This window comes from Bufo gargarizans, chromosome 6 (assembly GCF_014858855.1).
Source record: "Bufo gargarizans isolate SCDJY-AF-19 chromosome 6, ASM1485885v1, whole genome shotgun sequence".
NCBI classification, from domain to species: domain Eukaryota; kingdom Metazoa; phylum Chordata; class Amphibia; order Anura; family Bufonidae; genus Bufo; species Bufo gargarizans.
The window spans coordinates 299,241,318-299,265,486 of record NC_058085.1 but is presented as its reverse complement, the minus strand read 5'-3'; positions in this window follow the sequence as shown (position 1 = coordinate 299,265,486).

The following is a 24,169-nucleotide window of genomic DNA, read 5'->3' as shown; positions in this document are numbered from 1 at the left end:
TCTCCAGAGTGTGATAAACATCTTGAATCAGCAAGCGTATCCAATCACATCTATACCCAATCCTATCATGTATGTGTGCCTGATACACATCCTGTTGTGTTCGATACTACCTGCTGAAGTGTGTATATCTAATCCAATTTTTTATAATACTGCCAGCTGAGCTGTGTATTTAATCCCATTTAGTATGATACAGCTTGGTGAGCTGTGTATCTAATTCCATTTTGTATGATACGGCCTGGTGAGCTGGGTATCTAATACCATTTTGTATGATATGGCCTTCTGAGCCGTGTATCGAATCCCATTTTGTATGATACAGCCTGCTGAGCTGTGTATGTAATCCCATTTTGGCTTTATGAGGTATCGGTCATGTCAAACTAATTTAATCAGTTTCTATGAGGAGGTAAGTTCTAGACTTGACAGCTGTGAATCAATGGATATCGTATATCTGGATTTCTCCAAAACATTTGACACTGTGCCACATAAAAGGTTAGTATATAAAATGAGAATGCTCAGATTGGGAGAAAATGTCTGTATGTGGGTGAGTATTTGGCTCAATGATAGAAAACAGAAGGTGGGTATTAATGGCACACACTCAGATTGGGTCACTGTCACTAGTGGAGTACCTCAGGGGTCAGTACTGGGCCCTTTTCTCTTCAATATATTTATTAATGATTTTGTAGAAGGCTTGCACAGTAAAATATACATTTTTGCAGATGATACTAAACTGTGTAAAGTAATTAACACGGAAGAGTATATGTCAATAGGATAAGGGTAGCTGCTAGGCCAGGACGACAGGATCAGGGAGCAGGTCACCTCCTAGCTCGTCCCTAATTCTGACCCTGACTCCTAGCCGTATGAGCCAACCCAGATGGTAGGAGGGCTCATACTCCGTAACCTAGGGTCCCTACTAGCCCTCAGGAAATCCCTGGACTAGGAGCAGGGTAAGACAACCTGTTCCTCCTAGACACGGATGAACAGGAGTCTCACTGGCCAAGGAGCAAGGAGAGGGGAAACATATACAGCATATGGATATGGCAGGTGAGTTAAACCAGTACTACACCTACCTGCCACAGACACCCTGACTGGAACCTGTGCACAAGTACTGATGTCCAAACAAACATTAAGGACACAGCACACAGCACAAATCACACAGGTACCCAGGACACCCATAGCTGCAATAAAGATAAAGAGCATAAAAACATCTTCTTAACATCATACATATATTTTATGACAGCAAGGGTGGCCCTTACTGGATAGATGGCATATAAAGACCAGGAGTATGACTCCAGCATAATGCATGGCTGGAGTACCCCTCAGCTACAGGCATCCAGCAGGAGCTAAATAGCCCAAGTAGCCACAGCCACACACACACACATACTAGGAAAGGAGTTAACCCTTCCAACACCAGACAAGGTAAGTGTCACTTAAAGGGGAAGTGTACACACAACTAAATCCTGTGCACACCAAACATAGAAAGTGAACACACGTTGCAAGATGAAACCGCATGCCTTGACAGCGAGCCGCCTAGCAACCAGCTCAGGCTGCTTGCTACACTGCCAACAACATCATGTTGCCAGTGGTAACCACACGTGAGACAACATACTAACTGCCCTCACCTGCGGAAGACAACAAGCAGACCGCTGACAACTGCATGGGACCCAAAGAGTCCCGAACAATACCATAGTCCTGACAGGTAAGGGCTCATGCACACGACCGTATGCCCTCCAAGGCATACGCTCCGTGAGCGGGCCATATGTTTCAGAGCGGCATACACCGCGCGCATCGGGCTGAGCGCATCGGGCCGCCCGCAGGGCTATTGTCCTGCACTCATAATATCATAATAACCCATGACGCTCTGTACTCCCGTGCCGCGCACGGGACAAATGGCCCGCTCACGGACTGTATGTCTAGGAGGGCATACGGTCGTGTGCATGAGCCCTAACACTGACATGGAAAACAACCTAGGAATTTTGGTAACAGCAAACTAAGTTTAGAAACCAGTGTCAGGCAGCTGCTGCCAAGGCCAATAAGATAATGGGTTGCATCAAAAGGGGCATAGATGCCCGTGATGAGAACATAGTCAGACCACACATGGAGTACTGTGTACAGTTCTGGGCTCCTGTGGATAAGGCAGACATAGCAGAGCTGGAGAGGGTCCAGAGGAGGGCAACTAAAGTAATAACCGGAATGGGGCAACTACAGTACCCTGAAAGATTATCAAAATTAGGGTTATTCACTTTTGAAAAAAGACGACTGAGGGGAGATCTAATTACTATGTATAAATATATCAGGGGTCAGTACAGAGATCATTCCCATCATCAATTTATCCCCAGGACTGTGACTGTGACGAGGGGACATCCTCTGCGTCTGGAGGAAAGAAGGTTTGTACACAAACATAGAAGAGGATTCTTTACGGTAAGAGCAGTGAGACTATGGAACTCTATGCCTGAGGAGGTGGTGATGGTGAGTACAATAAAGGAATTCAAGAGGGGCCCGGATGTATTTCTGGAGCGTAATAATATTACAGACAGTGGCGTCTCTAGCTTTCAAATTTTGGGGGGGCCAGGGCAAATGTAGGGGGGGGGCAGCTATAACAACGATACATTTACACAAGTACACTTAGAAATGCTGCGATACTTTACCCAATACCTAAAACCGCAACAGGGAAGAAAAGTCCAGCTGGCTGTGGATGACACTTTTATAGAGAGGGGGATCTGTGGATGCCACATACCGTATATAGCATCTTATGCTATATGTGTCATCCACAGATCCACCCCATGACAGTGTCATCCCCATTTCCCCCTCCATAACAGTGTCATCCACAGATCCCCCTCCCCGCCTCTCACAGGAGTGTACATTTGACATTTCTAAACTGTAATCCATATCCTGCAGTAACTTTAACTTGAAATCAGGATTAAGCGGCCGCTCATCTCTACTAGTACCTTAACCTTACACCACTCGGCTAGCTTCGGTAACAGGGCCAGGCTACAGCCTACAGGTCCTGCCTGTTAGTTGTTATCGAGCGAGTGCTGATTTCTGCAGGTCAGAGCATACGGATTACAGTTTAGAAGAAATGTACACTCCTGGGAGCGGTCCAGACCAGTGGCGGATCCAGAACCTGGTCTCGGTAGGGTGCTTATAGAACAGACTACACAGTGTAGAGGTATATTGTGTGGCACAGTGTAGAGGTATACTGTATAATGTGTGGCACAGTGTAGAGGTATACTGTATATTGTGTGGCACAGTGTAGGGTATACTTTACATTGTGTGGCAGTGTAGCGGTATACTGTACATTGTGTGTCACAGTGTAGAGGTATACTGTGTATTGTGTGGCACAGTGTAGCGGTATACTGTATATTGTGTGGCACAGTGTAGAGGTATACTGTATATTGTGTGGCACAGTGTAGAGGTATACTGTGTATTGTGTGGCACAGTGTAGAGGTATACTGTACATTGTGTGGCACAGTGTAGAGGTATACTGTATATTGTGTGGCACAGTGTAGCGGTATACTGTATATTGTGTGGCACAGTGTAGAGGTATACTGTATATTGTGTGGCACAGTGTAGAGGTATACTGTGTATTGTGTGGCACAGTGTAGAGGTATACTGTACATTGTGTGGCACAGTGTAGAGGTATACTGTATATTGTGTGGCACAGTGTAGAGGTATACTGTATATTGTGTGGCACAGTGTAGAGGTATACTGTATATTGTGTGGCACAGTGTAGCGGTATAATGTATATTGTGTGGCACAGTGTAGCGGTATACTGTATATTGTGTGGCACAGTGTAGAGGTATACTGTATATTGTGTGGCACAGTGTAGAGGTATACTGTATATTGTGTGGCACAGTGTAAGGTATACTGTGTATTGTGTGGCACAGTGTAGAGGTATACTGTACATTGTGTGGCAAAGTGTAGAGGTATACTGTATATTGTGTGGCACAGTGTAGCGGTATACTGTATATGTGTGGCACAGTGTAGAGGTATACTGTATATTGTGTGGCACAGTGTAGAGGTATACTGTATATTGTGTGGCACAGTGTAGCGGTATACTGTATTGTGTGGCACAGCGTAGAGGTATACTGTATATTGTGTGGCACAGTGTAGAGGTATACTGTATATTGTGTGGCACAGTGTAGAGGTATACTGTGTATTGTGTGGCACAGTGTAGAGGTATACTGTACATTGTGTGGCACAGTGTAGAGGTATACTGTATATTGTGTGGCACAGTGTAGAGGCATACTGTATATTGTGTGGCACAGTGAGAGGTATACTGTATATTGTGTGGCACAGTGTAGAGGTATACTGTGTATTGTGTGGCACAGTGTAGAGGTATACTGTACATTGTGTGGCACAGTGTAGAGGTATACTGTATATTGTGTGGCACAGTGTAGAGGTATACTGTATATTGTGTGGCACAGTGTAGAGGTATACTGTATATTGTGTGGCACAGTGTAGCGGTATAATGTATATTGTGTGGCACAGTGTAGCGGTATACTGTATATTGTGTGGCACAGTGTAGGCTATATGTCTATAACATAAACATATTTCACATGAACACTTACAATTACTTGGCTTGGCCCTTGGGGATCTCAGGCGCCACTTCCACACTTTGGCCGGGAGCTCGGCGGAGCTGATGTTGTGTTTTCTCCTAATGAGAAAGATTTCATAATAAGGATTTGGAGAAGGGGCAGAGGGATAGCAGAGCAGGGAGAGGCTGGTGCTGCTTCTAGGGGGTCATACCATGTGGGAGTAGTAAAATCCACCATAATGCCCCCCAGTAGAAATAATTCTCCTTATAATGTGACAATGCAAAAAATACCCCCTTATGCACCCAGTTGAGCTAATGTCCCCCATAATGTGCCAGTATAAAATACCCCTATTTAGTGCCCCCAGTAAATGCCTCCATAGTGCTCCTCTCCCCCTTCCTCCTAGTGCCCCCATAATGTACCAGTATAAAATGCCGCAGTAGATGCCCTCAGTGTCCCCCATAATTTGCAAGTATAAAATACCCCCGTAGATGACTCCATAGTACTCCTCTCCCCCCTTCCCCATAGTACCCACCATAATGTGTCCCAGTATAAAATGCTACTGTACAGAGCCCCCCATATAAAACACCCCTTCTTTGTGGCCTCAGTAGATGCCCCTATAGTGCCCACCAATAATGTGCCAGTAATAAGTGCCCTCAATAATGTGCCACTGCCAGTAACAAGAGCCCCCCAATGTGCCAGTAATAAGCCCCCCATCACGTGCCAGTAATAAGCCCCCCATCACGTGCCAGTAATAAGCCCCCATCACGTGCCAGTAATAAGCCCCCCATCACGTGCCAGTAATAAGCCCCCATCACGTGCCAGTAATAAGCCCCCATCACGTGATAGTAATAAGCCCCCATCACGTGATAGTAATAAGCCCCCATCATGTGCCAGTAATAAGCCCCCCAATGTGCCAGTAATAAGCCCCCATCACGTGCCAGTAATAAGCCCCCCATCACGTGCCAGTAATAAGTCCCCCATCATGTTCCAGTAATAAGCCCCCCATTACGTGCCAGTAATAAGCCCCCCATTACGTGCCAGTAATAAGCCCCTACATCATGTGCCAGTAATAAGCCCCCCATTACTTGCCAGTAATAAGCCCCCATTACGTGCCAGTAATAAGCCCCCTCATTACGTGCCAGTAATAAGCCCCCCATTACGTGCCAGTAATAAGCCCCCCATCATGTGCCAGTATTAAGCCACCCCATCATGTGCCAGTATTAAGCCCCCTATCATGTGCCAGTATTAAGTCCCCCCATCATGTGCCAGTATTAAGTCCCCCCATCATGTGCCAGTATTAAGTCCCCCCATCATGTGCCAGTATTAAGTCCCCTCCATCATGTGCCAGTATTAAGTCCCCCCCCATCATGTGCCAGTATTAAGTCCCCCCATCATGTGCCAGTATTAAGTCCCCCCATCATGTGCCAGTATTAAGTTCCCCCATCATGTGCCAGTATTAAGTCCAACCATCATGTGCCAGTATTAAGTCCCCCCATCATGTGCCATTAAGCCCCCCCATCATGTGCCAGTATTAAGTCCCCCCATCATGTGCCATTAAGCCCCCCCATCATGTGCCAGTATTGTAATAAGCCCCCCAATGTGCCAGTAACACTATTGCAAAAAAAAAACCACTTATACTTACCTCAGTGTCAGCGATGCGATGCAGGCCTCTTCCGGCCTGTGTCCCGCTCTGTATGGCTCAGGCGGCGCGATGAGGGCTGCCGGCCTAGTGCCTGCAGCCTATCAGAGGAAGGGGAAGGGACACACCTCTCCCTCCCCTGCACCGCCGCAGCACAGGCAGATTACTATGGAGATGAGCGCAATGGAAGCGCTCATCTCCCTGTGCCCAGCTGCGGAGCTCACTTGGGGGGGTGCATTTTAGTTGGGGGGGCACAGCATGATGTAGGGGGGGCCGTGGCCCCCTCTGGCCCCCCCTGGCGACGCCACTGATTACAGGCTATAGCTACTAGATCTAGGGAGTTATTCTGACTGATTGGAGTCGGGAAGGAATTTTTCTCCCCTTAAGTGGGGAAAATTGGCTTCTACCTCACAAGGTTTTTTTTTTTCCTTTGGCCTCATGCACACGACCGTTGTGTGCATCCATGTCCGTTGTTCCATTTTCCGTGATTTTCTGCGGACCCATTGACTTTCAATGGGTCCATTGAAAACTCGGAAAATGCACCGTTTGTCATCCGCGTCCGTGATCCGTGTTTCCTGTCCGTCAAAAAAATAACACCTGTCCTATTTTTTTGACGGACAATGGTTCGCGGACCCATTCAAGTCAATGGGTCCGTGAAAAAACACGGATGCACACAAGATTGTCATCTGCGCCCGTGATCCGTGTCCGTTTATTTTCTATCATTTTTTCAAGGCAAATTTGACTTAGATTTTTTTTAACTTTTCTGGACTGGTGATCCTCCAAAAATCAAGGAAGACACACGGAAGAAAAAACGGACACGGATCACGGAACAACGGATCCCCGTTTTGCGGACCGTGAAAAAATACTGTCGTGTGCATGAGTCCTTTCTCTGGATCATCTTGCAGGATAAAGCCTCATTCACACATCCGCAATTTCGTTCCACATTTTGCGGAACGGAATTGCGGACCCATTTATTTCTATTGGGCCGCACGATGTGCTGCCCGGATACGGAATTGCGGACCAGCACTTCCAGGTCCGCTATTCCGTTCCCGAAAAAAATAGAACATGTTCTATTCTTGTCTGCAATTGTGGACAAGAATAGGCATATTCTATTAGTGCCGGCGATGTGCGGTCCGCAAAATGCGGAACGCACATTGCTGGTGTCCGTGTTTTGCAGATCCGTGGATCCACAAAACACGCTACGGACGTGTGAATGGAGCCTTACAGGCTGAACTGGATGGATAGATCTTTTTTCGGCCTTATAAATTATGTTACTATGTTACTATTATACTGCCTGCTGAAGTGTGTATCTAATCCCATTTGTATGATGCAGCCTGCTGAGCTGTGTATCTAAGGGCTCATGCACAAGACCGTTGTCAGCCGGTGCCGGTATGGTGGCCCACAAACAGCGGGTCCGCAATATATGGGCACCGGCCACTTGTGCACCGCATCACGGATAAATGTGAATGTGTCTGAAATCCGGAAGGTCCGGTGCAGAATGGAGGCATGGAACCCCAAGGAAGCACTACAGTTGCATCTATGGGGTTTCTGTCCGTTCCTCTGCACTGCGAAAAAATAGTGCATGCCTTTTCTTTAAGTAAAACAAAATGCCCACTCACAACTGATTGCCATTCAATTGATAACACCTGACTCTAATTTCACCTACAAATTATTTGCTAATCCTAAAGGTTCACATACTTTTGGAACTCACAGACGTGATATTGGATCATTTTCCTCAATTAATAAATGACAGATTTTTTTATTTTGTTATCTTTACTTTTAGGACTAAAACTGACGTAGTTTTAGTTCAAATGTATGCAGAAACATAGAAAATTCTAAAAAGGTTCACAAACCTTTAAGCAGCACTGTATATACTTTTCTAGTGTATTATCAGTATTCATAAGTTTTGTCTTCCCTCACATGAATGTGAAGGAAGTGTTATTCATTTCCCTGTTCTTGACAGCAAAGTTGGACTCCAAGAACATTTTGAAATAACTCAATAAAAAGCAAATATTAAAAAAATATGCAAAGTTGTTTTGTCTTTAGCATTTTCTTCTGCAGCCTTGAACTATTTTCTCTATGGATATGACTTTCTCAAGTATCTTCCAGAAAGCATGAACAATAATTGTGATGATTGACACATCCAGGAAATACTGAAATACAATTCATACGGTATATTAAAAAAAAAAAAAAAAAAATTTTATTATAGGATGAATAATAGCAGTAAAACACTGCTAGAGAATCTTAAAGGGGTTTTCACAGGAACAATGATGCCTTCTCAAACAGCTGATCAGCCATGATCCTAGGTGTCGGACCTCCACAATCAGATACTGATGACCTATTGGGAATTGGGAATTTTAATTTATTCTTTAGTTTTTTTTTTTCCTGACAAAATTTTGGATTGAGCACTATATTTAAACATTTCCAATGGGCCCTTCATGTGTTCATATCTGTACTGTAAGATTTGTTTGTTTCTATGTGTGCTGCCACGCAGCTTTTACTGTCTAGCAGTTGTTATTATATGTGATTTTACTATATTATTTGGTATGATCCTTACACCCCTGCTGTTTCTGGCTAGTTGGTTGTTCCCACCCTCCATTTCCTGCTGTAACTCCATTTTGTATAGTTGTTGTGAAGAGACTGCAGAGTGAGGGAGCTGTGTAACTTCATTAGAAATTTACCTATGAAAAAGCCTCTATGTTCATATCCTTGCTACCTTGAAGCATAAAGAAGCATTGACATTCACCTCTGGAGTCTTTATTCATTGAGTAAGCTATCTGTTAAAGTGATCATTCAACCTGCCGCACACATCCTTACAGACTGGGTCTACAAGAAGCTTGTCGCAGGTACAACCGATGCTGAGACAGAATAGTAAATTTCTAGAAGAATCCATCACATGGCTATCTCTGCAGCCTCAGAAACGTGAGTAACCACGCGCCTGTGTGAAGAACAAACACCCTAAGACAGGAAGCCATCTTCAGGCTGTGCACTGAAAGCTCAATGCCTGTGTGTCACTGCCGCAGTCACCAGAAGCATTACTCTGCATATGAAGCCAGCCACCTACTGAATGCTCCATAACTGTTACAGCCTGTACTGCCAGGGATTGCTGGTCTGTCAGGTGGACCCATTTCTCCAGTAATACCAGCTTATACAAGTTTTGCCTTTATCGGGGAGCCATAAGTATCTTTTGAACTGTGCAAGGACTGTGTATCATAGCTATATAAAGTCCCAAGGATTCATCATTGTCAAGCTGTTTGGGTTGTGAATCCAATACCTGAATCTACTGAAATAACTGTATATTCCTGCCTGTATAAAGTGATAGTGAACTGTGCACTGAGCTGAGCTATCCAGTCTGAACCAGTTGCAGCACTAGCTGGCTCATTGTCACAAATATCCAGCTCCTCAGCTTACTAACAGAAGTCACTACCTACAGAGCTGAGCTCTGGCAGATTTCTAACAAGACACCAAAACTACAGCACTTGTCATTATGTCTGACAGAGATCCCACAGAGTTACCTGTATTTAATCAAGATAAAGCAGACTCCTTACTTTATTCTGCTCGTCCTGTTAGAGCCCCTCATCCATCCTTGAAGGCAAGGGAGGCTTATGAAGCAAGTAAGGAAGAAACCTCTAGTAACCTGACTGCATTATGAAAGAAGACTTTAAGTTGTATAACAGCCACTAATGAAACTAGCAACAATTCTGAGCAATTGAACATTGCTCTCTCAAGGGTTAAGAAGGCATTTGAGAACTATAAAAAACTTTCTGAGAAGTACTATTCCCTATTGTCTCATTCCAACATAGAGGAAGCTGCATTGGAATTAAAGGACTTTACTTCTACTGACCAGCAGAGGCATAGCACATATCTTGAAGCAAAGACACAGATAGAAGGAAGATTAGCACAGCTACATGAAAACTACATCCTGTATATCTGCTTCTTCCAGACACTCGGGAAAATCATCTAGATCTGCCCGCTTCTATAATAAATCCTGTTCTAAGTCACTGCGGTCCTGTTCTGTAAGGTCAACGCTGAGTGACCAAATAGTCAAAGCTCGCCAGAAGGTTGCAGCAGCCCAGGTTCAAGCGGCCTGTTCTGAAAGAGAAGCAGCCATCAAAGCAGAAGCTAAACGCATTCAAGCAGAAACAGAGGCTCAGCTAGAAATCCTTCAGAAGAAGAAAGAAAAGGAAGTAGCCTTAGCTGAATTATCTGTCTTGGAACAAGCCCTATTGGAAGAAGAAGGAGCAGCTTGTCCCAACTTGGCTGCTTGTCAAGACCCTGTTGAAAGGACCCTACAGTTTGTCTTAACCCAGAACCAAGACAATACAGTCCCACCTACAGTTGGAGATTCTTCTCATAATCATCCAGCAAGTGGATCAGAAGGCAACGTGTTGCCAAATCAAGCTGGTCAACTACACACACCTACTAACAGAGACACTCCACAACAACCGCATGTCACAAAATCAAGTGAACCAACCTACGCAGCTTATGTGCCACCACAACCCTATGTGAATAGAGATTACAAAGGCACAACAGAAGACTACAGAATGAACTCTATACCCACTGTGATACAGCTCTCTTCAACTTCAAATGCTCAGAGACCTTCAGACGACAAACCCTTACCTAGTTTGAACCCATCTGCAACACCTTTCTCTCCACCTACCAGCCAACATCTGATACCAACTATGGTCCAAGTCGGCGCACCATCAGTATCCCCTGTGGCTATAAAAACCGAAAGCACTGATGCTGCAGAGTTCAGCAAATATATGATTCGACGAGAGTTGATTACTTTTGGACTGTCTAGATTTGATGACCGCCCAGAGAACTACAGAAGTTGGAGATCTACATTTAAGGCGGTAACCAAGAACTTGGACATTGAACCTCAAGCAGAACTCGACTTACTAATAAAGTGGTTGGGGCGTCAATCTTCAGAACAAGTAAAGAGACTTAAATCTGTTTACATTTATAACTTTAAAGCAGGCCTAGAACAAGACTATGGGAGCCCCGAAGTCATTGAATCTGCCTTATTCCAGAGACTAAACGACTTTCCTAAGATCTCTGTTAAGGACAATCATAAGCTTAGAGAGTTAGGTGACCTCTTTCATGAACTTGAAATTGCGAAGTTAGATCCTAGTTTACCAGGTCTTAGCTATTTAGACACTGCTCAGGGAGTAAATCCTATTGTAGCAAAGTTGCCTAGTCATCTTCAGGAAAAGTGGACTAGTGTAGGAACAAAGTATAAGTATGAACATCATGTTTCCTTCCCTCCCTTTTTTTATTTTGCAGAGTTCGTGCGGAAGGTTGCAAGGTCCAAGAATGACCCAAGCTTCTTCTATCCAGATACAACCACCATTCCTTTAACTACTTCAAAGGGTATTGCCACCAACAGTAAATTTAAGAATTTAAAGCATCCTATTGCCGTGAGGAAGACCGCGATAGCATCCAACGTCTTGGCTACAGACATTAAGGCAAGCAATCTTAATCAACAGTGTCCTATTCATAATGCGCCACATTCTCTCTCCAAATGTCGTGCATTCAAGGATAAGCCTATTGAAGAACGCAAGTCATTTCTCAAAGAGCATAATATCTGTTTCAAGTGTTGTGCATCCTCCGATCATTTAGCTAGAGACTGTAAGATCGCCATCAGATGTTCCCTGTGTAACAGTGCCAAACATGTGGACGCTTTTCATTCAGACCTGTTCAAAAGGAAACCTTCACCCGGCAGCAACCCCAAGACTACATCAGATGATGGCGGGGAGAGAACTGAGCAATGTGCCAACCCCGTAACCACAAGGTGTACAGAGGTATGTGAAGAAGGGCTTCATAGCAAGTCTTGTAGCAAGATATGTCTTGTAAGGGTTTTTCCTGAAGGATGTCCACAAAATTCATAAAAATGTATGCCATACTCGATGATCAGAGCAATCGCTCATTGGCCAGTACAGAATTCTTTGACCTATTCAACATTCATGGAGAGACTTGGTCCTATACCTTGCAGGCATGTGCAGGAAAGATCAATACTTCTGGAAGAAGAGCCCATGGCTTCATAGTGGCATCAGAATATGAGGACATAGAGTTTCCTCTTCCAACTCTAATCGAATGTGATCAGCTACCGAACAATAGAGAAGAAATCCCCACACCAGAGGTTGCACGTCATCACCCTCATTTGAGCCACATTGCTGACTACATTCCACCTCTTTACAAGGATGTTAAGATTTTGATTCTACTAGGGAGAGACATTCCTAGAGTTCATAAAATAAGAGAGTTATGTAACGGTCCAGATGATGCTCCTCAGGCCTAGAAACTTGATCTTGGATGGGTGATAATAGGAGAAGTCTGTTTAGATCAATCTCACAAGCTCTTGGATGTAGCTTCCTACAAAACTAATGTTGCCTATCAGTCGATGAAATGTCCATTGCACTATTATGTGAAGGAAAGACTTGATTTTAAAAACGAAGTCCCATATCATGCACTCCAAGGTATAAACTGCAAGCTCACTTCTCAGAAGGACCTTGGTGATTCAGTGTACAAGACTACTTGTGGTGACAACAAGATTGCCCCTTCAGTCGAAGACAAGGAGTTCATCAAGATTATTGATGAAGAGTTCTTCAAGGACAATTCCAACAGTTGGGTAGCTCTATTACCCTTCCAAGTACCAAGGCTTACTCTCCCTAACAATCGACAACAAGCTTTAACCAGATTTGCTGCACTTAAGAAAACTCTCTGTAACAAACCTGAGATGCAAGAGCACTTTCTAGAATTTATGCGGAAGATTTTAGATAACCTTCATGCTGAGCCAGCACCAGACCTTATGGAAGGTGAAGAATGCTGGTACCTTCCATCCTGAGTCCCTCGTAAACCGGGGCAAATCAGAATAGTCTTTGACTCAAGCGCTCAGTTCCAGGGAACCTCTTTAAATAACGTTCTTCTAACTGGTCCAAATCTAACCAACAACCTTGTAGGAGTGTTGATGCGGTTCAGGAAGGAACCAATTGCCGTGACAGCTGACGTCCAACAGATGTTCCACTGTTTCATAGTCAAAGAGGACCACAGAAATTATCTCAGGTTCTTGTGGCACCGCAACAATGACATTAATGATCAGGTGATAGATTATCGCATGAGAGTTCATGTCTTTGGAAATAGTCCATCTCCTGCCGTGGCAACTTATGGACTGAGAAGAACAGCGCAGGAAGGTGAAAAGGAATTCGGATCTGACACCAGGCAATTTATTGAGAGAGATTTTTATGTAGACGATGGCCTGAAATCCTTTTCAACACCTGAAGAAGCCGTCAATCTGATAAAAAGAACTCAACAGCTCCTGTTGACTGCTAACTTAAGGCTTCATAAGATTGCATCTAATAGCAGTGAAGTAATGAGGTCTTTCAATCCAGAAGATCATGCTAAGGATTTGAAGGATTTGGACTTGGGAGTAGATACCCTACCCACTCAAAGGAGTCTCGGTCTTCTCTGGGATATAACTTCAGATACATTCACCTTTCAGGTCTCTGATGCCAAGAACCCATTCACCAGACGAGGAGTCCTGTCAACTGTTAATAGCCTTTACGATCACCTATAATATATGGGGTTCGGACCGCGCTTCTGGTCCAGGTTAGTATGCAAGTTCTTAATCCTTCTTACTTCCTCGTTTGCAGAGAGAGCCAAGGGCTGCAAATATCCCTCAAATAGATATCCTGCAACCAATGAAATTATAATAGTGTGAGTCCGTATGTAACAGTAACCTGCATTGCACTGGTTATACTCACACAATGAGAAAAAAACAGAGCGTGAATGTAATCCTTCCGCGGTAAGTTGTTCTTGTTCTATCAGAACAGCCACGTTTCTATGCAATCTGGTTAATTCCCCACACGGTCTCAAATGGTATATAGCTCAGACAAATCTGTATTCCTCTTCTTCAGATTCCTGCAAATTTTCTGTGGACAAGAATGGCTTCTGCAATAGTGAAGCTCCGTATATATTTGTATAAAACTTTTTATTTGTCCGTACTTACAAGACAACTCTCTTAAAAGACAATTGTTAAAACGCATAAAATTCCCAGCGTCTGCTACTTCTGCCCTCTCTGTAAGTACGGACAAATAAAAAGTTTTATACAAATATACCGAGGCTATATCGGCTGTGGCTTATCTCAAGATCCTATGTCGGTTTTCTACTAGGAAGAGCCAAGTTAGCGCCAAAACCTGCTCACACTATTCCAAGACTAGAATTGTGTGGCGCAACCCTAGCTGTCAAAGTCGCAGAATTCCTGCAAGTTGAAAAGGACATATATAAACGTCAGTGGAGATGCGCTCAATACCTTGCAGATTGTTTCTTGGACAGATGGAGGAAGGAATACCTCACACTTCTTCAAAGACGTAAAAAGTGGCAAACCCAGAAGCCTAACTTAAAGGAAGGGGACCTGGTCCTGCTAAAAGACCAGCAAGCTCACCGGATCCAGTGGCCAGTTGGACTTATTACAAAGGCCATTACTAGTAGATGGAAGAGTCCGAAGTGTGGAAGTCAAGATCGTTAAGGATGGGGCTTCAAAAACCTTCCTGAGACCAGTCACTGAGACAGTCCTAATTATGCCTGCTTCCAAAAATTCAGATTCAGCGTTATGTGAAGGAGTCACTTAAGACCTTTAATATAGCTAGCTTATATACTTGAGAAGGTTAAATAGCATGTTACTGTGTGCAATGTTAATAGTATGTTAAAATAAAATAATGTAGTGTATAGTGGTATCTCACGATACCAGGCGGGGAGTGTGCTGCCACGTAGCTTTTACTGTCTAGCAGTTGTTATTATATGTTATTTTACTATATTATTTGGTATGATCCTTACACCCCTGCTGTTTCTGGCTAGTTGGTTGTTCCCACCCTCCATTTCCTGCTGTAACTCCATTTTGTATAGTTGTTGTGAAGAGACTGCAGAGTGAGGGAGCTGTGTAACTTCATTAGAAATTTACCTATGAAAAAGCCTCTATGTTCATATCCTTGCTACCTTGAAGCATAAAGAAGCATTGAAAGTTACCTCTGGAGTCTTTATTCATTGAGTAAGCTATCTGTTAAAGTGATCATTCAACCTGCCGCACACATCCTTACAGACTGGGTCTACAAGAAGCTTATCGCAGGTACAACCGATGCTGAGACAGAATACTATGTTTGCATTATATGTCGACTATAATGTGTCAAATGTTCTGATAACATCAGAGATCTGTCCTCATGAACAGTTGAGAGAAAGCTGACTAGAAGAGGCAGGATCGCACCGTCCAACCGGAAGGGGTGGACTTAGATTACCTAAATGGGAGGGAGGAGGACAGGGTGGACGTCACAGACACAAAGACAGCCCTTGTGTCCTTGCCCTGGTTACAAAACATCCACATGAAAAATGAAAAGTCCTGTGTTCCTTTATGGAAAAAAACAGACTATTCATTTTTTTCAACATCAAGAAAACCGGGTAATTATTCAAAATGCCAAAGGGTATTAAGTGCAGAATACACAATACAACATTGATGCAACAATCTGCAGACCAGTGAGGGGAGGGGATCCTAGTGTCAAAGCTCCTCCCACAGACAAGGTAATGGGCTGTCTAACACCCGCTGATAAGAGGCTCTGAGACCTGCACTGTCATTACACCAACAAAACCCCTTCACATAAATAAGGAGGGGTAATAGACTGAACTTTGTAACAACACAACAAAGGGCCAGGCAGGTGCACAGAACATCAAGAAATGGAAAATTGACTTTGCACCAGAGACTTTGTTATAAGTGAAGAAGACCTCAGTGAGGCACTTATTGTTAGTCCAACACACAGTTTATATTTTTATTTTTGTTCCAAATTGTTCTAAAGTAGTTTTCTATCAAATAACTAGGTTATATATTGTATATGGAATAGTTCCTGATGTTGGGTGTTGAAAATGAATTAAAGTGGAAGAACCAGGGATGGAATGTATTGTAAGAGTATTTTAAGTACTGATTGGTTCTGTCCCTTTAATTCTGTTCCCTTGTATTATTACCATTTTGTGTAATGATATGCCTTGTAATCTAGTACCCAACCCCCATTGTACTGATAAGACCACATTCCTGAGTGATCTCAGAGACATGTGTGCTGCGTACTGGAGAAGGGGCTAAAAGGTTTAAATTCTGTGGCATACATACATTCAGGGGACTCTACCAAGAACTTTTTCCTATGTGGGATGTAAGTATTGATTTGCCCCATCTCTGGTACATTCTGGGGTGTCGGTCATTTGATATAACATGGCAAACAGCCATGTGTTATAACATGATCAACAGAGTCTCACCCCATTAAGGCTAGTGATGTATTTACTTTTTATTCAGTATATGATTTTGTCTGTGTTATCTTATATTTAATCAATTAGTAAATTTATTCATTCTACAATTTTTGAATTCACAATACTTTATAATAACAAAGCTCACTTAATATCAGACTTGGGTTCTTTAGGTCTACCAGAGAAAATTATTTTGAATAGACATCCTTGACATACATGGTGAGGTTGGTGGAGTCACATCTGCTCTCATTGCTGTACCATTCTTTGTAAAGCTGGATTGCTTGGATAAGAAGTCCGTTTTCATTGTAAATATAAAAATTAAAGGACTAATTGACCTTCACCCCCAAAAAATGTTGTCTGTGCTAACTTATCCATTCACTTACTTACTGTAGTAACGTGTGTAATATTTTCTCCTGATCCTTCTATTCTTCTGGGAGGTAAGCCACTGCCAGAAGTATATGTGTATAAAGAAGTTGGGAGGGAGTTGGGAGAGATAGCTGTTAGCCAAACGATCATTTGGCCAACAGCTATTGAAACTATATGGCCGCCTTACTTTGTCACCACATGTCTCCGTGGTAGGGATGTATTTGCTTGCCCATGAGTGAGCAGAACACATAATGAGGTATGTGGCTCCCAGCATCTCTTTGCATAGCATAGAATGGAAGCAAATAAAACAGTGATCTGCTGACACTAGCTATAATGTGATTGTAGCAGAGGGGCAGTATAATCCACAATAACTCCAGCATACAATAATTCATGTAGCATTACAATAATCCCTTTTTCCCAAGAACTAGGCGACACATGGCTTGGGAGTCAACCAACTCTATTTAGGCATAGCACACCTAATTTAACCCCCCCCCCCCAACACCCTCATTTACATACAATAGGGTACATAGATGACTATAGTACAAGGAAGGGTGGGGTCAGACAATAGCAAGGGCTGATGGGAGATTGAGGAGGGACAGAGCAGCTAGTTTAAACTGGTCTCCCAGTGTCCCTGAGACAACACCCTGCTGGGGAAACAATGGGACAGGAAAAATGGGGAGGGGAAAAGGCACAGACAAGAAAGACATTCTTTAAGTGGCTAGGTTTGCCACAATACTGCCCCAGCAGAACTAATTACCACAGTGCAGCACTTAATACTGCCCCAGCAGAACCAAATACTACAGTGTCCCTGAGACAACACCCTGCTGGGGAAACAATGGGACAGGAAAAATGGGGAGGGGAAGAGGCACAGAAAAGCAATGCATTTAACATTACAGTAAGAGCAAGATGTATACAAAGACATTCTGTAGGTGGCTAGGTTTGCCACAGTGATACAATCACTTTTATATATTTTTATGCATATTGTAATACTGGAGCCAGTTTAGTGTTATATTTTCTTTTGAGGGGGGGGGGGGGGGATATATGCTCCCGCAGACAACTTTTGATTCATTTTTCAGCAAGTTCTGTGACTCTTGGTTGCTTCATACAATCTAACGGGGAAAAAAATCTCCACACTTAGGCCTCATGCACACGGCCGTTGTTTGGGTCCGCATCCGAGCTGCAGTTTTGGCGGCTCGGACGAGGACCTATTCACTTCAATGGGGCTTCAAAAGAAGCGGACAGCACTCTGTGCTCCGTTCCGTGGTCCGCCAAAAAAATATAACCTCTCCTATTCTTGTCCGCGCTTTGCAGACAAGAATAGGCAGTTTTATTAAAGACTGTCCGTGCCGTTCCGCAAATTGCGATTTGCGGACCGCAAAACAAAGAACGGTGCATGTAGCCTTATGACTATAAAAAACAAGACTTTCTTGGCCTGGTTTTACATAGTGGTAGGCCAGGGAGTCCTCATAGATACCAGAAATAAAAGATCAGCTGGAGTAGGATTCCAGACACTACTGTGATGAATAATGCTATCATTGTTGACAATCCTTTTTACTATGCGCACCTGAAGAGACCTGAATATTTGGACTACTCGTGATAAAGGAACCGTTTTATTCACATAATATACGCAGTATATTCTAATGTTTTTATCTCATTAAAATGTCCCTAGCTGTGGAAGCAGGTTATCCATTATCTACATGTACAGCAGGAAACTCCTATCTCATATTTCATTTCAATTCAAGAGACTGGCCAATGTCTAATAAATTCCTCTCCTCTTCCATAAAACAATAGGTTATGCCACAGATTCATGTCTCCTCCAATTCTACTTTTCAAGAGGTTGAAATGGCTCCGCTGGATAGTTGTAGTGACAGTAATAGAGTTGGCGGTCACAAAAGCATAATGTGACTTGCGCATCCAGAGCATTCCTTGCTTGAGAATGTGCATACATTTAAAATGTTTCTGCAATGAAAGTATAGAATTTTCAACATATTCTGTGGGTTCTATACATAAGATGTTCAACATACATTCATTTCAAGGAAAGAAACGATTTCTCATTTTAAAGTAATATTGCCTTATTAAGCCAAAAGGCATATCTACAGGATATGTCATAAATGACTAATAGATGCTGATCTCACCTCTGCAACCCTCAGCTATTAGGAGAATATGAAGCAGATGACCCCCTATTCGCAGGGTCGGACTGGTCATTTAAAGTGGCCCAAAAAAATATAAATATATAAATATATGTTGTAGGCGTGCCCAAACTGACAGAAATTGAGAAAGTATGAGGGGTCAAACAAAGTAGGTTATCTTACCTTAGAGAAGCATTAAAGTTTGCTACAAGTTAATATTTGGTTTTGCAGCAGAACCAAATACCAAAGTGCAGTACAAGGAAGGGTGGTTTTTGTTTTTTAGAGGGAGCAGACAATGAATAAGGGAGGCGGGTGGGAAGGGTATATAAAATGCTATGAAATTAAAAGATTGTTCTATGAAAAAAAAAAAAAAAGTGCAGTACAATATACTGCCCCAGCAGAATCTACTACCACAGTGCAGTACAATGTACTGCCCCAGCAGAGCCTAATACCACAGTGCAGTACAATATACTGCCCCAGCAGAGCCTAATACCACAGTGCAGTACAATATACTGCCCCAGCAGAGCCAAATACCACAGTGCAGTACAATATACTGCCCCAGCAGAACCAAATACCACAGTGCTGTACGATATACTGCCCCAGCAGAACCAGATACCACAGTGCAGTACAATATACTGCCCCAGCAGAACCAAATACCACAGTGCAGAACAATATACTGCCCCAGCAGAGCCTAATACCACAGTGCAGTACAATGTACTGCCCCAGCAGAGCCTAATACCACAGTGCAGTACAATATACTGCCCCAGCAGAGCCAAATACCACAGTGCAGCACAATATACTGCCCCAGCAGAACCAAATACCACAGTGCAGCACAATATACTGCCCCAGCAGAACAAAATACCACAGTGCAGCACAATATACTGCCCCAGCAGTTTCTACTACCACAGTGCAGTACAATGTACTGCCCCAGCAGAGCCTAATACCACAGTGCAGTACAATATACTGCCCCAGCAGAGCCTAATACCACAGTGCAGTACAATATACTGCCCCAGCAGAGCCTAATACCACAGTGCAGTACAATATACTGCCCCAGCAGAGCCTAATACCACAGTGCAGTACAATATACTGCCCCAGCAGAGCCAAATACCACAGTGCAGTACAATATACTGCCCCAGCAGAACCAAATACCACAGTGCTGTACGATATACTGCCCCAGAAGAACCAGATACCACAGTGCAGTACAATATACTGCCCCAGCAGAACCAAATACCACAGTGCAGAACAATATACTGCCCCAGCAGAGCCTAATACCACAGTGCAGTACAATATACTGCCCCAGCAGAGCCTAATACCACAGTGCAGTACAATATACTGCCCTAGCAGAGCCAAATACCACAGTGCAGCACAATATACTGCCCCAGCAGAACCAAATACCACAGTGCAGCACAATATACTGCCCCAGCAGAACAAAATACCACAGTGCAGCACAATATACTGCCCCAGCAGAACCAGATACCACAGTGCAGTACAATGTACTGCCCCAGCAGAGCCTAATACCACAGTGCAGTGCAGTACAATATACTGCCCCAGCAGAGCCTAATACCACAGTGCAGTACAATATACTGCCCCAGCAGAGCCTAATACCACAGTGCAGTACAATATACTGCCCCAGCAGAGCCTAATACCACAGTGCAGTACAATATACTGCCCCAGCAGAGCCAAATACCACAGTGCAGTACAATATACTGCCCCAGCAGAACCAAATACCACAGTGCTGTACGATATACTGCCCCAGCAGAACCAGATACCACAGTGCAGTACAATATACTGCCCCAGCAGAACCAAATACCACAGTGCAGAACAATATACTGCCCCAGCAGAGCCTAATACCACAGTGCAGTACAATATACTGCCCCAGCAGAGCCTAATACCACAGTGCAGTACAATATACTACCCCAGCAGAGCCTAATACCACAGTGCAGTACAATATACTGCCCCAGCAGAGCCAAATACCACAGTGCAGCACAATATACTGCCCCAGCAGAACCAAATACCACAGTGCAGCACAATATACTGCCCCAGCAGAACAAAATACCACAGTGCAGCACAATATACTGCCCCAGCAGATTCTACTACCACAGTGCAGTACAATGTACTGCCCCAGCAGAGCCTAATACCACAGTGCAGTACAATATACTGCCCCAGCAGAGCCTAATACCAGAGTGCAGTACAATATACTGCCCCAGCAGAGCCTAATACCACAGTGCAGTACAATATACTGCCCCAGCAGAGCCTAATACCACAGTGCAGTATAATATACTGCCCCAGCAGAGCCAAATACCACAGTGCAGTACAATATACTGCCCCAGCAGAACCAAATACCACAGTGCTGTACGATATACTGCCCCAGCAGAACCAGATACCACAGTGCAGTACAATATACTGCCCCAGCAGAACCAGATACCACAGTGCAGTACAATATACTGCCCCAGCAGAGCCTAATACCACAGTGCAGTACAATATACTGCCCCAGCAGAGCCTAATACCACAGTGCAGTACAATATACTGCCCCAGCAGAGCCTAATACCACAGTGCAGTACAATATATTGCCCCAGCAGAGCCAAATACCACAGTGCAGCACAATATACTGCCCCAGCAGAACCAAATACCACAGTGCAGCACAATATACTGCCCCAGCAGAACCAAATACCACAGTGCAGCACAATATACTGCCCCAGCAGAATCTACTACCACAGTGCAGTACAATATACTGCCCCAGCAGAGCCAAATACCACAGTGCAGTACAATATACTGCCCCAGCAGAACCAAATACCACAGTGCAGCACAATATACTGCCCCAGCAGAACCAGATACCACAGTGCAGCACAATATACTGCCCCAGCAGAACAAAATACCACAGTGCAGTACAATATACTGCCCTAGCAGAACCAAATACCACAGTGCAGCACAATATACTGCCCCAGCAGAACCAGATACCACAGTGCAGCACAATATACTGCCCCAGCAGAACAAAATACCACAGTGCTGTACAATGTACTGCCCCAGCAGAGCCTAATACCACAGTGCAGTACAATATACTGCCCCAGCAGAATCTACTACCACAGTGCAGTACAATGTACTGCCCCAGCAGAGCCTAATACCACAGTGCAGTACAATATACTGCCCCAGCAGCGCCTAATACCACAGTGCAGTACAATATACTGCCCCAGCAGAGCCTAATACCACAGTGCAGTACAATATACTGCCCCAGCAGAGCCAAATACCACAGTGCAGCACAATATACTGCCCCAGCAGAACCAAATACCACAGTGCAGCACAATATACTGCCCCAGCAGAACCAAATACCACAGTGCAGCACAATATACTGCCCCAGCAGAATCTACTACCACAGTGCAGTACAATATACTGCCCTAGCAGAGCCAAATACCACAGTGCAGTACAATATACTGCCCCAGCAGAACCAAATACCACAGTGCAGCACAATATACTGCCCCAGCAGAACCAGATACCACAGTGCAGCACAATATACTGCCCCCAGCAGAACAAAATACCACAGTGCAGTACAATATACTGCCCCAGCAGAGCCTAATACCACAGTGCAGTACAATATACTGCCCTAGCAGAACCAAATACCACAGTGCAGCACAATATACTGCCCCAGCAGAACCAGATACCACAGTGCAGCACAATATACTGCCCCAGCAGAACAAAATACCACAGTGCTGTACAATATACTGCCCCAGCAGAGCCTAATACCACAGTGCAGTACAATATACTGCCCCAGCAGAGCCTAATACCACTGTGCAGTACAATATACTGCCCCAGCAGAGCATAATACCACTGTGCAGTACAATATACTGGCCCAGCAGAACCAAATACCACAGTGCAGTACAATATACTGCCCCAGCAGAACCAAATACCACAGTGCAGTACAATATACTGCCCCAGCAGAACCAAATACCACAGTGCAGTACAATATACTGCCCCAGCAGAACCAGATACCAGAGTGCAGCACAATAGACTGCCCCAGCAGAACCAAATACCAGAGTGCAGCACAATAGACTGCCCCAGCAGAACCAAATACCACAGTGCAGTACAATATACTGCCCCAACAGAACCAGATACCACAGTGCAGCACAATAGACTGCCCCAGCAGAACCAAATACCACAGTGCAGTACAATATACTGCCCCAGCAGAGCCTAATACCACAGTGCAGTGCAGTACAATATACTGCCCCAGCAGAGCCTAATACCACAGTGCAGTACAATATACTGCCTCAGCAGAACCAAATACCACAGTGCAGCACAATATACTGTCCCAGCAGAACCAAATACCACAGTGCAGCACAATATACTGCCCCAGCAGAACCAGATACCACAGTGCAGCACAATATACTGCCCCAGCAGAACCAAATACCACAGTGCAGTACAATATACTGCCCCAGCAGAACCAAATACCACAGTGTGGTACAATATACTGCGCCAGCAGAACCAAATACCACAGTGCAGCACAATATACTGCCCCAGCAGAACCAAATACCACAGTGCAGCACAATATACTGCCCCAGCATAACCAAATACCACAGTGCAGCACAATATACTGACCCAGCAGAACCTAATACCACAGTGCAGCACAATATACTGCCCCAGCAGAGCCTAATACCACAGTGCAGCACAATATACTGCCCCGGCAGAACCAAATACCAAAGCGAAGCACAATATACTGCCCCAGCAGAGCCTAATACCACAGTGCAGCACAATATACTGCCCCGGCAGAACCAATTACCAAAGCGAAGCACAATATACTGTCCCAGCAGAGCCTAATACCACAGTGCAGTACAATATACTGCCCCAGCAGAGCCTAATACCACAGTGCAGTACAATATACTGCCCCAGCAGAGCCAACTACCACAGTGCAGCACAATATACTGACCAGCATAACCACATACCACAGTGCAGCACAATATACTGCCCCAGCAGAACCAGATACCACAGTGCAGTACAATATACTGCCCCAGCAGAACCAGATACCACAGTGCAGTACAGAGTTACCAGTCACAGTCATAACACATTAACTAGATGTGAGAACTTGCCAAGTGTGACTGGAGGGATACACCAAATGGAAAAGGACTTAGGAAAACTAGAGGAATGGTCAAAAATCTGTCAACTAAAATGTAATGTTGATAAGTGCAAGATAATGCACCTGGGGTGTAAAAACCCAAGAGCAGAATATAAAATCAGTGATA